Source organism: Denticeps clupeoides, chromosome 13 (genome assembly GCF_900700375.1).
Source record: "Denticeps clupeoides chromosome 13, fDenClu1.1, whole genome shotgun sequence".
NCBI lineage: Eukaryota > Metazoa > Chordata > Actinopteri > Clupeiformes > Denticipitidae > Denticeps > Denticeps clupeoides.
Genome location: NC_041719.1, coordinates 21,736,480 through 21,750,249, shown reverse-complemented (window position 1 = coordinate 21,750,249; position 13,770 = coordinate 21,736,480).

Genomic DNA, 13,770 nt, shown 5'->3' with positions numbered 1-13,770 from the left:
TATGACACCGTACGAAGCGCTCCTGAAAAATACCTTAATTGATGGCCTTCTCCCCCCCCTCAGTGAAGCAACAAAGACTTCCTGCATCATGTGGGCAGATGCTTCAGTGCGTCTCGCTGAAGTTCTGCGCCATGCGCGCCACGCCCAGGCCAGACAGGCGGAAGCGAGGATCAAAGAAGACAACAAAAACAAAGATTCAACCCACAGGGCACAACTGGCTCTGTTGCAGCATGCTGCTGCCAACTCCACTTCATATCGCGGACCGGATGTGTGCTTCAGGTGTAACCAAAGGGGACACTGGGCACGAGATTGCACCAAAAGATGGAGAGGACAGTGGAGACCACGAAGCGAGGAACAAACGGATGTATGCTTCAACTGTGGCCAAAGCGGACATTGGTTACGAGAATGTCCCAATGAAGAAAGAGGATGGAGCAGAGGACATGGTGTTCCCTATGGCGAGAGATGTGGACACAGAGGAGAACACACCCATCATGAAAAATCCCAAACAGCCTGACTGGTGAAGCGGGGCGGAGCTCCGAACGAAGGCGTGGCTGCAGCCCTGAAGGAGACTCCAACCAAGGTCATGCGCACCCACACAGACACACTCACACACATTCCAACAAAGGTCCTGGGGACAGTGAAGTGGTTCAACGTACGCAACGGCTACGGTTTCATCAACAGGAATGACACAAAAGAAGACGTTTTTGTACACCAGACTGCCATAAAGAAAAACAACCCAAGAAAATACCTCCGCAGTGTTGGGGACGGTGAGACTGTGGAGTTTGATGTCGTTGAAGGGGAGAAGGGTGCCGAGGCGGCCAATGTCACCAGGATAACTACCAGAGCGAGGGGCGGAAGAAGAGAGAGAGCCAGGAAATTGGTCCTGAGGGGGTCGCACAGCCACAGCAACGCAGAACTTTGTTCCCTGGCAGGCGGCGCTATCCACCGTACTTTGTCCGCCGACGCTATGGCAGCCGCCCCCCATATACCAGCGCACCACGAAAGGAAATGACAGAAGGAACTGAAGGAAGTGACAACCAGGGTGGTCCAGACCAGAGCAAACCAATGAGGCAGAACTACTACAGAGGCTTCAGACCAAGGAGTCCCCCATGTCCCAGACTGGTGAGGGAAGGCAAGGAAGACAAAGAGAACCAGGAGCCCCACCAGCAGCGATACAGATGCAACATCAACTACCGCCCAGACCACCGAACCTCAGGATGGCAAAGAGAGCAAGGCAGCCGAAACATCCGCTGAGAAAACGTCCGCTCCCGAGGCTGAGCAGGGCGGGGCTGAATAAATACTGATTTACCATCGCTACCATCGTCCGGTTAAGTCAAGTCATTTGACTTGACAATTGTCTAAGCTTGCAACATGCATTTGACCAGATTACCACCAATTGCCTGCAGAATCTATGCAGACTTGTTCTTTTCCATTATTTTTAGGTGACAGTTAAACATTTTGGGGAAACGGCAGATGGTTTTCTAAATCTGTCTTAAGTTTTTACACCAAATGGTTTTTAAAGGGAAAAATTATTTGATATTTGGTCTGTTTTGAGAGTTGAGAGCTGAGGTATCAAGGTATTACCCTTCCCCTGCTAATACTGTTGGTACTGTGAATGTTTCATATTGTGCATCCATCCACAATCTGTCTGATTCCCCGAAAGTTGATCGTTCTGACATCTGGTGGCGGTAAAACTATGCGCTCCACTTTACCTGAGAACTGGTCGGGTGTCTGCACTCCTTCTACTCTTATCCTACCTGTGACTATTTTGCCCGTAAGCGCATCGGAAGTTCCAGTCTCTTTTTCCAATGTTCACTCCCGTTTAGCTAGGAGATCATTGTTTTCTTTTGATTCCCCTGATACAACTTACATTGATACCATAGGTATTCCCAGAGGTGTGCCCGACGAATACATATTAGTTAATCAAATAGCTGCAGGCTTTGAATAAATTTTTATTTTGAATAAATGTTGACAGAATCAATTACATTCATTACAAGGTGCAGCGCTTATCAAACTTCACTAGAGATGGATTTGAGGCTGTACATGGACAATTTAAAGCCACCTCACTTATGGCCTTCCAGAACCACATTGCTGTTGATATGTTATTAGACCCCTAGAGAAAATTATATAACTCTTGTTCATAGTGGTCAATCATGCTTTGAATCAAGCTCCTCCTCAGATGAGACAGATGCAGACACATAATACACTATATATTGATTGATATACTTGTTGATTTTCATTTTAAATAGTTTGTTTTTTTAATTATTTAGTTTTGAGTTTATATTTTTATTTCAATACAACTCCCTGTGATGAGTTACCTTAAACCCTTGATGGAGTGGTATACTTTGATGTTTCTGGTTGTATATTACGTTACTTTGTAATTTAGCATTAATTTGCTGCATACTTTTTAATCATTTTTATAATCATTTTTTATTCTTTGAATTTTGTGTTATTATGTAATTATGTACTCCTCACCTTGCGTACACATCATATACATTTTTGTGCCTATAGTAGAGATCAATTTATCAAAAAAAAAAAAAAAAAAAAAGTGTGGAGTGTGGAAGGAAAATTTAGTAGGCCAGACTCTCCACGTGTTTCACCTTTAGTCATGGAACAGTTAGAAGACAACAACTGCGTATCTTAGGTCTGACCTTGTTGATGCAAAAGCTTGACGCAAAAACTAGACATAAACTGATAAAAGAAAGGTTCTGTGACGTTGATGGGCGCCACTGTCCAAAGTGGTGCGAGCTTGCTTTTCGACCTTGTTCACCCCAGATGTATAAATGCTTGTGAACTGTAATCAAGCGGGGGATGTTCTCTTGTGGGTCCCCCCGTGCGCGGTAAAATAAACTTGGATAATCAATTCAGTTGACTTCCTTTATTGCAGCTCCCCAGACGGCAGAATTTCCACCACACCACCTTGAAAGGACAATGCCCCGTGGCCAAGGAGCAATGTTAGTACTGGGCGAGTTCCGCGAAGAGGAGGTGTTGGGACCAGGAGGTGGGTCGGGTCGAGCAGTAGCATTGGAGGTACACCCCCACTTCTTTGTTAATTCGTTTGACTGGCTATTGGACTGGGGATGGTTCCCTGATGACAGACTGACCGACACCCCCAGTGACAGAATCTGGAGACAAACTGGGGGCCTCGGTCGGAAAAGAGGTCTATTGGGGCCCAAAACTGTCCACCACAAGCTCGAATGGGGGTCTATGAGGGGGCAACTCCGGCACTCTGTCCTTATCAAAGATGGTGGCAAGGTCATGATAGCAGTTTGGGACCCCCGGCAAGAAGGGGAGGAGTTGTTTGGATAACGTGGCTTGGTCGTGGCGCTGATGGGTGTGGCTTGGTTGTGGCGTGGTTATACGTGCTGGGATCAACATGGTGCTTGTTTGGACATGGACGTGATTCTGCATGTGGGCGTAGTCAATATTGTGTTTACTTTGGGCATGGATGTGTTTTTTTTATGGGCATGGCATGGGTTGAGGGACGTGGCATAGTCTCACTGCAGCAATGTGATGGAAGCAAGAGCAGCACGCAGGCCTGGCTTGCCTGGGTTGGTGGTGGACGCATTGACGTCCCCACTTTGTAAAGGTGATAGTGGTCCAGTTGATTTTGGGTTCGTGGGCAGTCAGCCATGGGTAGTCTAATACGATGGGGTCATGGGGAGTCGTCGTGAGATGAAATACTGCAGTTTCTATATGGTTAGGCTTGAGGCAGATGAGTACAAGTTCTGTTTAGTGCTCACCAGGGGGCTCCAGAGCCTGGGTGAGCTGGGGCATTTTTCAACAGTTGTTGTCTGGGTCGGCTGTTAGGACAGTCTGCGCTGAAGTGTCCACCACAGTAGTAGCACAGCCACTGTTGTTCTCATCGTTTTCCTGGGGAGTGAGCATGGGCTGGGCTTGGCCCATCTGCATGGGTTTGTTAGTTATGAGGGGGGCGGAACTCTGGTGCCGTGCTGACACCGTTCTTGACTGCGCTCAGCGAGGCATCGTTCTATTGACGTGACCGGTGCAATAATACTGTCCAGGGTGTTGCTCAAATCATGGTTCACTTTCATCTTTCCTCGCCTCCGAGAGACCTTGGTACAACGCGGCAGGGAGGGCGGCATCAGTCCTGCAGAGCCGGGGGTTCCATCAGAATTGTGTTGGTCTGTCCTTGAGGAGGGAAGTCATTCCACCTTGCGGAAGTTATGGATGAAACAACGGTAGAAACTAGCAAACCCAAGGAATTGTCCATACTGAGATGGCATTATGTAATAAATGACATAAAGAACATATTAAAATCTGAACATCTGAAAAAAATTGTGTCTTGAACCACCAGAAAAAAAAATAGCTTATTTAACTAATTGACATAAATTTATTCCGATGACTTATTGATTATTGTCATTTAAATTTTACAATAACCATAGTGGAACAACAGTTTGAGAACCAAGGTTTAAAATAATTAAAGGCATTCCCAGACCAGACTGGAAATTTTCTCCAGCGTATCCTGGGTCGACCTGGGGGCCTTCTGCCGGCAGCAGATGCCTGAAACACCTCCCCAGGAAGGCGTCCAGGAGGCATCTTGACCAAATGCCCGAACCACCTCAACTGGTTCTTCTCGATGTGGAGGAGCAACAGTTCTTCTGTGAGTCTCTCCCGAATGTCTCCTCACCCGATCTCTAAGGCCGCACCCGGCCACCCTTTAGAGGAAACGTGAGGTTACTTGACGTAACCCCGGTTCTCTGATAACATGAGTGAGGTATCTCACTATGGGAACGCCCTCAGCGTGACCGATCGCGGAAGCACCAATGACACCACGTCCGTCGCAGACGGACCAATGGCAGCTGCACCCCGGGAGGCACGCCTCCCTATATCAGGTGCCGCCGCCCACCGGAACGGCCTTCTCTAGCATGCTCTTCCCCGTGCCAAAATGCAAGGAGGGGAAAGCAGTGAGATACCTCACTCATGTTATCAGAGAACCGGGGTTACATCAAGTAACCTCACGTTCTCTTTCAAACATTCGCTCGGTATCTCACTATGGGAAAGATATGGCCAACTCCCGTATTGCATGCTTTCCGAAGTACCTCCGTCCGGACGCACACGGAGCCAAAACAACTCTAACCAGCGGCACCGACACTAAGCACAGCGTGACGTCGAGTCGGTAAAACCCAATAAATGTGTGTGGCGTAGCCCAGCTAGCAGCAGCACAAATATCACGTACAGAAACACCCCTGAATAAAGCCCAAGAGGTAGCCGTGGCTCTAGTGGAATGAGCCCTAAGCCCCTGCGGGGGCGGGAGACCACGTGCATGGTAGGGCATGCCGATACCCTCCACCAGCCAGCGCGATAACCGCTGGGATGAAATCGGTTTACCTCTGTATGGAGGAGCCCAGGACACAAACAGCTGGTCACTCCTCCTGAAAGCTCTGGTTCTGTCCGTGTAAACCCGCAAAGCACGTACCGGACACAAACAATGCAGCCTCCGATCTTCTTCTGAAGCAAATGGAGGGGGGTGAAAAGCGCTCAGTTCCACAGCGCTACAATTATAAGCAGAGTTAACAATCTTGGGAACAAATGCAGGGTTAGGTAACAGCACAACTCTAGCATCACCCAGGCCGAAGTTCATACAAGAAGGATGAACAGAGAACGCATGAATCTCACTCACCCGCTTCGCTAAGGACAGCGCGAGAAGCAAAGCTGTCTTGAGGGTCAGGAGATTCACACTCACTTGTTCCAGAGGCTCAAAAGGAGGTTCTGAGAACATCTGCAGTACCAGGGGCAAGTCCCACGAAGGGACGAAAAGATGACTAGCCGGCCGGAGCCGGCGGGCGCCTTTCAGAAAACGGCGCACGAGAGGATGCTGACCAACCGACGTGTTGTCAAACCCCACGTGGCATGCTGCTATAGCAGCTAGATACACTTTAACAGTGGAAAACGCCCTGCCCTTGTCCAACATGTCCTGCAGGAAACATAACACATCAGTAACCGAACACACAAAGGGCACAACCCGCCTCTGTTCGCACCACTGTTCAAAAACGCGCCACTTGCTGTCATACAGTGTGTGCGTGGATGGAGCCCTGGCACTCTGGATGGTGGTGATCACCCTGGCAGGGAGACCAGCCGCGTCCAAATTCAGCCTCTTACGGGCCAGACCCACAAATTCAGCTGACCTGGAGAGGGGTGGAAAATCTCCCCTCGCGCTTGTGACAGAAGGTCCCTGCACGGCGGGAGCTGCCAGGGCTCGTCCCACAGAAGCTGAAATATCTCCGCCAGCCACGGCCTCCCCGGCCAGCGGGGGGCCACCAGCAGGAGAGTCAGACCGCCCTCTCTCACTCGCGAGAGTGTGGGGCAAATCAGGCTCAGGGGTGGGAACGCGTACATCAGCGCGTCCGGCCACGGGTGCGCCAGCGCGTCCACCCCCAACGGCACGTCGCTGTCTTTCAGAGAGAAGAACAGGGGACACTGCGCGTCTCCGCGCGAGGCGAAGAGATCTACGGCAGCCCTGCCGAACCTCTCCCAGATCTGAGTAACCACCTGAGGGTGGAGTCTCCACTCGCTGTATAGGGGGTTCCCCCTGGAGAGGAGGTCCGCCCCCGAATTCACCAAACCCGGCACATGCGTCGCACGCAGTGACGCAAGGTGCGCGTAACTCCAAAGAATTAATCTCCGCGCCAGAACGTGCAGATGGCATGAGCGCGTCCCGCCCTGCCGGTTGACATATGCCACCGCGGTTGTATTGTCCGTCCTGATAAGAACATGACAGCCCCGCAGGTGGGGGAGAAAATGCACCACAGCGTGAAAAACTGCCAACAGCTCCAGGTAGTTTATATGGGCGTCCCGAAGCTGTGATGGCCAGAGCCTGTTGACCGTCCTGCCTTCGAACACGCCGCCCCAGCCCGTGAGGGAGGCGTCCGTGGTCACCGTCTTCCTTACGGACACGACACCCAGTGGCGCGCCGGACAAATAATTGCCCGCCCTCTGCCACCAGCGGAGAGCCGTGAGGCAGTCCTCCGAGACCGTGACAGAACGGCCGAGGTGCCGACGGGGACAGAGACGCAGCGCTGACACCCAGCGCTGAAATTCCCTCATGTTCAACAGACCCAGCGGGACCACTGCCACGGTAGAAGCCATGAGCCCCAGCAGGCGCAGGCAGGTCCGCTCTGCCGCTGCTGAACAGACCAACGCACTGTTTTAACGACAGTACGCATCTCTCGGACAGTGAAGCGCGAAAAGACACAGAATTTATCTGGAGGCCCAGATATTCTACGGTCTGGGACAGAACCAGTGCGCTCTTGGCGTAGTTTATACTGAAACCCAGGCTGGTGAGGTGGGTCACCAGTACTTTCGTTTCGTGCACTGCCTGCTCGCGCGATCGGGCGCAGAGCAGATAATCGTCCAGATAAGCCATAACCCTGACGCCCGAGGATCTGAGCGGGGTCAGAGCTGCTTCTATGCATTTGCTGAACACACGGGGCGCGAGGCTCAGGCCGAACGGAACCGTGAGAAACTCGTAAGCCACACCGTGGAAACAGAACCGGAGATACCGCCTGTGGGCAGGATAGATTCCTATGTGAAAATACGCGTCCTGCAGGTCCACTGTAGTGAACCAGTCGCCGGGACGAACCGAGCGAAATAGGCCCTTGTGAGTGAGCATTCTGAATCTGAACCGCCTGAGGTGTTTGTTGAGAACACGCAGGTCCAGAATAGGGCGGAGCCCTCCGTCCCGTTTTGGAACCAGGAAATAGCGAGAATAAAAACCCTGCTGCATTTCCTCCATGAGGACGGGCCTTATTGCCCGTTTGCTCAGAAGGGAGGTTATTTCTGCCTCCAAAACCTGAGCGGCATCCCCAGTTGCCAGCGACGAAACCACCCCGTTGAACGCGGGGGGACGTGCCACAAACTGCAGCCTGTAACCTTTCCCTACCGTCGCCAGGACCCAGGGGTGAACTGCGCATGCGCGCCAGCTGTTGACACGGCGCGCAAGGGGGTTCATCTGCCCCACCAGCGGCGCGTGAGCACCATCTGGTGGAGGCGCAGAGGCATGACACTCTCCGCTTAAGTTTCGTTTTTGTTCGTGCGCCTGCGCCCTCAGCCCTAGGCGTGGATGCGGCAGCGCCATTTTTAATTAACCCTGTGAACGGCAAGGGGAAAATGAACAGGGACAAACCCGCCTTACTCACTCCACTCTCAAGCTCGACCGAACGAGCTGAGGGGAGGGCGTAAGAGGAAGCACGGTGTGAACTGGTGCTTTGGTCCTGCAATGATGCGGGGGAACAAAAGTGGCCGCTGAACATTGAACAGAACGTACTGCCGACGTGCACACCGTCGCCCGTTTTGCTGGGGGAGGGGCGAGCGTGACGTCGGTCAAGGGAGGGGGGAGGCCAGAGACCACGTGGTGCTGGCGACGCACCTGGTGTGAGGGAAACGAATCCCTAGGTCTGCCGGCACTTCTTACCGCTGGGGGGAGGAGCCGGGCGGTGCTGTGCAGCGACCGCCGCGTATGACGGCTTTGTCCCCTGTCTGAAGCTGGTAGCCCGGTGTTGAGCTGCCCTCCCCGTGGCCTGCGGGCCAGGTGACCTGAAGTCAGATTGGAAACCCCGGTTTTGAGGCGGGGGTCCCGGGCGAGGGGGGGGAGGGGCGCACGGCGCCGGCTTGCGAGGAAGACAGAAGTCGAAGGCTTCTCCTTCTTTCTTCTGGAGATCGCACCTCTGCCGCATTGCCTCGACTGTTGGGCCGAAAAGGTTCTTACAGTCCACCGGCGCGTAGAGAAATTCAACTTTCTCCCGGTCGGTGAGACTGGATAAGTTGAACCACAACGAGCGCTCGCCCGCGACGGTGAGACCCATTGTACGGCCACAACTCTGAATCGCGCCGCGTGAAGTGCGCAGATTCAGGTCTGAAATCATGCAGATCTCCACCCAGGTCGCTGGATCGGGGTTGCCAGAGTCCAGCTGCTTTCCCAGCTCCTCGAGCAGTTCGGCTTGGTACGCCGTCAGGAGCGAGGTCACGTTAAGTGCCCTGGCGGAAAGCGCGGAAGATTTAAAAATCTTCTGATAAATGGACGCGGTAAAGCGATCCATTTTACCTGGGAGCGACTGTCCTGTTGACGAAAATGAAGCCCTCCTGGTCGGATGGAGGTGATGAGCCACCGAAGCCTCGACCGTGGGGGGGCTGGAGAGCCCCAGCTCCTCCATGTCGCCAATATCCAAACCCGAGTAGCCCTTGACGGGAACGCGGTTAGAAAAGGGTTTATCCCAGGACCGTCTGACCTCGGTCACACACGCAGGCACCGCGGGAAGCGATTGGCTGAATGCGGGCGGACGAGAAGGGAGTCTTTTCCCATCGAAAAAGTCCCTCTCAACCCCGAGGTCACCACGGGGGGCTGGCCATGCAATGCCCAGCCTGGCCGCGGCTCTTTTACACACCTCGACCAAACCGAAGTCCCCCGTGGAGGGCTCGCTGCCGTGAGCGCTGGGAGGTCTAGAGGGCTGCGCATCCGGGAGAATGGCATCCACGTCGTCCTCCTCTGGCTCGTCTCGGAGGAGCTGATCGTCATCCTCCTCCTCGACGTCTGCCTCCTCCCTGTCCGCGAACACGTGCTCGTCGAACAGCGGAGGCAGCATATGGGACTCGACGTCCATTATGTCTGCCCAACTCGTGGAGGCGCGGGGTGGAGGGGGTTTTGAGGCGCCACGGTTTTAGGCAGCAGACACGTGTCGGCGCGTGTGGTCGCGGCGATACGTAGCCTCCTCTCCAGGGTTTTCACCGACATGGCTTTGCAGTGAGCGCAGCCATCCGGGTCCGCAAGCGACGCCCGAGCATGCTTCACCCCCATGCACGTGATGCACATGGGGTGCGGGTCCTTGCCTGAGATACTGAAACCACAGGCAGCGGGGCAATAGCGGGACACGACGCCCTTTGGAGGACCCGGCGGGAGAGGGGCTGGCCATCAGAACTTGGTGAGAGCTCTAAATGGCCGGGGACACTCGCCACAACGCGTTAGCGTCGAATTGTGTCCCTTCGCTTTTTTTCTGCTTTCCTACTCCTCGCCTTGACGCGGTAGGCGGTATTCGGAGGGCAGCGGGGGGTGAGCCCACTGTTCCTCCACAGAAACTAAGAGAAAGGAAGACCTCTCAGCACCTCGCGGAGGGTGACCGCAGACCTGCGTTCTGCGGCGAGGTCCTTGACGGTTCGCCTGTGAACTGTAAGCAGGGGGCAGCCACAATCCGGTCACTGAGGAAAGACCGCAGATCTTCACGGGGAAGAGTGCGAGAAGGCCGTTCCGGTGGGCGGCGGCACCTGATATAGGGAGGCGTGCCTCCCGGGGTGCAGCTGCCATTGGTCCATCTGCGATGGACGTGGTGTCATTGGTGCTTCCACGATCGGTCACGCTGAGGGCGTTCCCATAGTGAGATACCGAGCGAATGTTTAAAAGAGAACTCATTTTGTCTGCTTTTATACGTGATCTCATTCTTTCGGTCATTACCTAAAGCTCATGACCATAGTTTAACAAGACCCTGAGATACTTAAACTCCTCCACTTGAAGCAGGACTTCTCTTTCGACCCGGAGTTGGCAAGCCACCCTTTTCCAGTTGAGAACCATGGTCTCAGATTTGGAGGTGCTGATCCTCATCCCAGCCACTTCATAGTTGGCTGCAAACCTACTTTACTTTATTTTACTTGGCAGATGCTTTCATCCAAAGTAACTTACAAGAGGAAGACACCAGCAATTCTCATTCGGTTTCCATAGATTGTTAGAGCCCTGATAAGGCCTAACTTGTCAAGAATAGAACATGCAGGGAATTGTTAAATGCTAGATTAATTTTTTTTTTTTGTGAGTGTGTGTGCACGTGTTAGTGTTAGACTCGATTGAAATACTTTTTAAACAAGTGAGTTTTCAAATGTTTCTTAATGGTCATAGTAGTCTTGGCTATACGATTGGAGCAGGGCAAGTTGTTCCACCAGCCAGGGACAACAAAGGAGAATACATTCGATTGGGATCAGAGACCCCATGAATTTTTAGTCTCAAACCTACCCAGCAAGAGCTGAAGGTTAGAGCCTGATGAAGCTAGGAAGACCACATCATCTGCAAAAAGCAGAGACAAGATTTTCCTGCCTCAAAACTCGACACCCTCCACACCACAACTGCAGCTAGAAATTCTGTCCATATAGATTATGAACAGAACTGGTGATAAAGGGCAGTTCAACCCTCACAGGTCCGACTTACTGCGGGCTATGCGGACCAAGCTCACGCTCCTCTGGTACAGGGACTGTATGGCCCTTAACAAAAGGCCATCCACCCCACACTCCTGAAGCACCCCCCCCCCCCCCGCCCCACAGGGGGTCCCTGGGGACACAGTCATAAGCCCCCTTCATCACCCCAGCAAAGGTAAAGAGCTGGTCCACAGTTCGACGGCCAGGAAATAAACCACCTCAATCTGAGCCTTAACTATCGACCAGACCCTCCTTTCCAGTACCTTGGAGTAGACCTTTCCAGGGAGGCTGAGGATTGTGATCACCCTATAGTTGGAACACACCCTCTGGTCCCCCTTCTTAAAGAACAGGGACCACCACCCCAGTCTGCCACTCCACCGGAACTGCCCCGATGTCCATGCAATGTTGCAGAGAAGTGTCAACCACGACAGCCCTACAACATCCATACCCATGAGATACCCAGGATGGATATCATCCACCCCCGAGGCTGCGCCACTGTGTAGCTGTTTGACTACCTCAGCAATTTCTGTCCCTGAGATTGGACAGTCCATACCCATAATCCCAGCTCTGGTATCTCATTGGAATGAGCGTTGGTGGGATTGAGGAGTTCCACAAAGTATTCCTTCCACCGCCCGACTATAGCCCCAGTCGATGTCAGCAGCTCCCCATCCCCACTATAAACAGTGTGAGCGAGTTGCTGCCTTCCTCTCCTGAGGCATTGGTTGGTTTGCCAGAACCTCTTTGGAGCCGATCAATAGTCTTTTTCCATGGCCTCACCAAACTCCACCCACTGCCGAGATTTTGCCTCAGCTAATTCCACTGCTACACCCCGCTTGGCCATCTGGTAAATGTCTGCTGCTTCTGGAGACCCAAAGACCAGCCATGCCCTGTAGGCCTCCTTCTTTGCCTGACGGCTCCCATAACCTCTGGTGTCCACCAGCGGGTACGGAGGTTACAGCCACGACTAGCACCGGCCACCTTGCAACCACAGCTAGCAACAGCCGGCTCAACAATTGCAGAGCGGAACAAGTCCGTTCGGACTCAATGCCCCCCACTGCTCTCAGGACGTGGTCAAAGCTCTGCTGGAGGTGGGAGGTGAAAACCATCTTGACAGGTTCTTCTGCCAGGCGTTCCCAGCAGACCCTCACTATACATTTGGGTCTGCCAAGTATATATGGCCTCTTCCCCTGCATCCGGATCCTACTCACCATCAGGTGGTGATCCGTTGACAGCTCCGCTCCTCTCTTCACCTAAGAGTCCAAAGCATATTGTTGCAGGTCAGATGATACGACTACAAAGTCAATCATCGACCTGCGACCTAGGCTGCCCTGGTACCAAGTGTACCGATGGGCATCCTTATGTTCAAACATGGCGTTTGTTATGGCCAATGTGCTATGTGTCGAGGTGAGTCCGACTATATCTAGCCGGTACCACTCAACCTCTTCCACAAGCTCCAGCTCCTTCTCCGCAAGAGAGGTGACGTTCCATGTCCCAATAGCCAGTTTCCTTTCCAGGGATCTTCCACCCGATCCACATTGTACCAGACCCATCATGTTCCTCCAGCGTGTGGTGGGTGCACAGTTGGACGAGGCTGGGCCCGGCCAAGCCCCATGGGTGAAAGCCCGGCCACCAGGCACTCGCTCATGGTCCCCAACCCCAGGCCTGGCTCCAGGGTGGGACCCTGGTAACCCTCCAGGCCGTGAACACTGGCTTTTTGTTCTTCCTTCCATGAAAGGACTTCTGAACCGTTCTTTGTCTCACCATTTACCTAAAACCAATTTGTCATGGAAGAGCCTACCAGACAACATAGCTCCTAGGACCATTATGGCTCTCAAACTCCTCCACCATAAGGGGACAAATTAAATAATCAAATTTTATTTGTCACATACAGTCATACACAGTACATTTACATTTACAGCATTTATCAGACGCCCTTATCCAGAGCAACTTACAATCAGTAGTTACAGGGACAGTCCCCCTGGAGTTACAGGGACAGTCCCCCTGGAGCAACTTAGGGTTAAGTGTCTTGCTCAGGGACACAATGGTAGTAAGCAGGACTTGAACCCGGGTCTTCTGGTTCATAGGCGAGTGTGTTACCCCTAGGCTACTATGATATGCAGCGACTGCTATAGACCACAGTGTTGCAAATATTGCAATTATACAATGAACCAATATGCAAATATTGCAAACATAACCTGACGGCTCAAGGAGGAGACTATTCTAAATAGTTTTTAATAATTATTATTTTTCTTTAAAAGATTTAGAACTGTACCTATGCTGCACATGTGCACTCATGAAAGTCACAAAGTTGATGTTACATGCTGTCAGTTTAATTTAAAGGGACTATCAGCCACAGTTAGGGCAGAGTTGTGGCTTTAAACTGTCATTGCCTCCGCTTCTGCTATGATGACACATTTTAAAATACAAGCCACCTAAAGTAATTAGAATGAAAAACTACATCAGACACACTTTGGACTGGAGAATACAAATCAGAAGTTGAATCACTACAAACTTTAGTGTGTGTGTTTTTTTTTGTTGACACATGCTTGTGTGTGCGTGTGTGTGTGTGTGTGTGTG